This window comes from Meriones unguiculatus, chromosome 6, assembly GCF_030254825.1.
Source record: "Meriones unguiculatus strain TT.TT164.6M chromosome 6, Bangor_MerUng_6.1, whole genome shotgun sequence".
NCBI classification, from domain to species: Eukaryota; Metazoa; Chordata; class Mammalia; order Rodentia; family Muridae; genus Meriones; species Meriones unguiculatus.
The window spans coordinates 88,464,790-88,468,114 of record NC_083354.1 but is presented as its reverse complement, the minus strand read 5'-3'; the positions used below and the strand labels follow the sequence as shown (position 1 = coordinate 88,468,114).

General features: G+C 50.0%; 1 long non-coding RNA gene across 2 annotated transcripts; it reads right to left on the bottom strand.

The window, feature by feature from the left end:
* Positions 1–1,030: 1,030 nt before the first annotated feature.
* Positions 1,031–3,082, bottom strand: LOC132654547 (uncharacterized). Of its 2 annotated transcripts, none has more exons than XR_009592174.1 (3): positions 2,823–3,082; positions 2,093–2,209; positions 1,031–1,596 (listed from the first exon to the last, which is right to left on the bottom strand). It is a non-coding gene; the product is annotated as an uncharacterized LOC132654547 (long non-coding RNA). The 2 variants fall into 2 exon arrangements; XR_009592175.1 differs by having other exon boundaries at positions 1,031–1,593.
* Between the last annotated feature and the right edge of the window lie 243 nt (positions 3,083–3,325).

Here is a 3,325-nt window from a genome sequence, read left to right as displayed (position 1 = left end):
CAGTGATCACTTGCTTCCTTTTGCATACACACCCCTAACTATGATGACAGCTTTCCCCCCTCTCTACAGTTTCTGTTTCTTAATAGCCTCTCATTTCCCTCTCCATTAACTTCAATTCTGCAAGGTTTTGGATGGAGTTTTGGTACACCAGCCCAGAAAACCTCCATTCTTCCCAACTTATACCTACAGCCCTGTAACTTTATACGAGGCATGTAATGTCAGTGAGCTGTGGGCTCTAACACATCTTTGCAAGCAGGAAGAGATGATTCCTTTCCCACAGGGTTCCCGATTGCTACTGCAAACGGCCAACTCCTCGTTTTGTCTCTAGCTCTGCTGATGTTCATTCACGTCTTTCATTTTGTTTGTACTCCAGTCTCCTGGTCCTTTCCAGTTTGTACTGAGGGGAGATGTTTTCCTGCCTTGGCAGGAAGTAAACCCAGCCTTCCCCTGACCCAAGTCACAGGCAACACTTTTTACAGGGTTCTTCTGAGCACACGGGTTCAAAGGATGGGTTGGAGAGGACCCCCCAGATGCCACAGGAAGAGGCCTTCTATAGTAGGGGAACTCTAGCCCAAGGATCAAGCTCACATCCTTAGGTTCCCCGCCCAGAACTAAACTCTCGAATTAGTCGTGGTATTGTAGCCCAACACAGTCATGCAATCCCGCTGATGGCTGCCATTTCATCCCACAACACTGTGTGCTTAGCCTTTATCCTCGAGCAAGTCAGTGGTGTCAGATTCCTTCCAGCAACTGCACTAGCTTTTCCAACGCCCGATTCCAAATGAATCATATATGGGCTTATTTCTGAAATGGACATCAATTGATGTTAGGCGTGGGATTCGTATAATAGCTCAGATGTTTATGAGCACCGAGCCAGCGTAACTGTCTTCTCTCAAGCCACAGCACCCTCTCCAACGGGGATCGGGTTGCAGCTACGTCTCAGCTGCTGGCGGAAACTTAGTTTCTAGACATTTAAGTCTAAATCCTAGCACAGTGCCTGGTACAAAGCAGGTACTGCATAAACATTTCCGGGGAGAAAAAAAATAAAAGAACACATAAGCCCCAGACAGGACTTCATGGGAAATTAATATATTTTTTGAATTTCAGCAGGAGGTGCAGGGGGAGACTGATTCTCTCCTCTAGACAGCAAGTGATAAAAACGACCAGTTTCTTTATTCTCAAGTGTGGCTTGGGCTAGGATGCAAAGAGGGTTCCAATAGCTAAGCAATCCTGTTAACTTGATTCTTCCCTCGTCGTAGCTCAGTGCCAGCTCCAATTGGCAGTTCCTGGAAGTTCACAGCACGGGGCTCTCCCGACGGTGGCAGCTCTTGGCTGCAGCTCTGGGGCCAGCGGCCTCACCTTCGAAGTCTTTTCTCGTCCTTCCTGCTCCTGAAGACACTCTGTGTGCCCCTGGCCCATACAGACCGCATTCCTACAGAGCAGCCTCACGCAGAACACTGGCTCTCTGAGTGACTTCCCTCTGTTGCTCTTCCCAGTCTTCTGCTGAAGCTCCAAGTGTGGTCTACAGATTGGCAGCGGGAGAGTCATTTGGGAGCTTGTTAAAAATGGAGGATCTTGGACTTCGCCCCAGACCTACTGAAACAGAATCTGCATTTTAACAAGATCCCAGGTGTTTCCTCCGCACAGCAAGGTTTAGAAACATTTCCCCAACCACAGTTCTAAGCGAACAGAACTTGATGTCGGCCAAATCCTTTGTTTTGGAAGAAGGTTCCAGGTGGTGGCGACACAGCTGGCCCACCTTTTAAGTAATGACGCTTTAGATCCTTTCAAGAATGCATCAGCCCCGCTTGCTACCACCTGCGGCTGCCTCCAGGCACCAAGGCTGATGGCTCTTTCATCTCCCACCCACTTCTAGTCTGGTGTGGCCTATAAGCCGGGAGAACTTGGTCCACTGTGACAGTATTGATCCCCCTGGCACAGGCACAAATGTCTGGTCTAAACGATGTGGAAGGCTCCCAAGGTTTAGAGTTGTTTTGGAATGTCCCTAGCTGGTTCTAAAGGACGGACAATGCTGATTTCGGATTAGCACTTAGAATTAAGGAGTGTGCTCCCGGCCGCCATAATCTCTTACCTCTCCTGCAGGTCTAATGGCTTGCATCTGGAAGACTTTAAATTCCTCCGTCTCCTCCAGTGTCTACTGCCCTCCAGCAAACAGCAGAACATGTGCGCAAATCAAACTCAGCTGCCCCTGGGTAAACAGGACAGGGAGATGCTGTAACAGGTGATTCCCTTTATGTAAGGTTAGCCGAGGAACTAATTATGAAAGGTACCATGGCTTAAAACCCAGAACCAAACACACACAACTCCACAAGGTGCAGCAGAAACCTCGACAGACCTTCCTGCCTCACACACACACCCGAGGAGAAAACCCCAAAGGCATAGCTTCCCCGTGTCTTCCCGGTTTTTTTGGTAGGGTGTCAGGTTCTTCCTACGTCATTTCCTAGTCTTTTGGTTCCTTCTGGTCCTTACAGGCAGTTAGGGCAGGAAGTCCCCCCACTCCTCTGTCATGGATGAGGACAGTGCTGGATTCTGAGGGACACGGTCACTTTCTTTTTCTCTTCCAGGCCCCGACCTGAAGCAGTCAGGCCTAGACAAAGGAGGCCTAGAGCTTGGGACAAGAACGTGGGGCTGTTCCTGACAAACCCAGTCTGAAGGGCACAGCTAGGCTCCTCACACTTCCTGAAAGCCCCACCTGACATTTTCTCCCCAATCCCAGGACACTTCCTGAGGACAGAGAAAAATGCCTTTAGAGGCGGCCTCTCCCAGAGAGTGACACACCTGTTACACACACCCAAACTCACCAACCAGAGAAGCAGGAGAAAAAGGGACCCAACATGCTGCCAGAATATCCCGTGGAGAGCCAAGATGGAAACCAGCAGACCAAGCTCCCCCGGTGCTGCCCCAGTCACAGTATACAGGGGTGGCCCGTCCTGATTGGTGCTTGAAGAATCAACAGTGAAACAAGCTGCCAGTCAGATTCTGGCCTCTGAGCTCCTGCGCGGTCCCCCAGTCTAGGTACCCCATCTCGCCGGTAGTGATGGGCTTGGTAAGGGTCCGTCTGGTTTCCTTCTGCAGTGAAAATGCGGAGCGTTTTAGGAGAAATATATTTACTTGCACTCACAGTCGGCCAGTGGCATCATGTCTGAGCCAATGAGAGCTCAAAGCAGCTATAACTGAGAAAAAAGCAGAAGCCTGGTGCCAAGAGATTTTCCAGTAAAATTGCTTGGCGAGGAGGGTGGGGGCTGGGGGGGGATAGAAAACACAATGATCATCAGACAGAGGGACAGACTTCACTGGAAAAGCT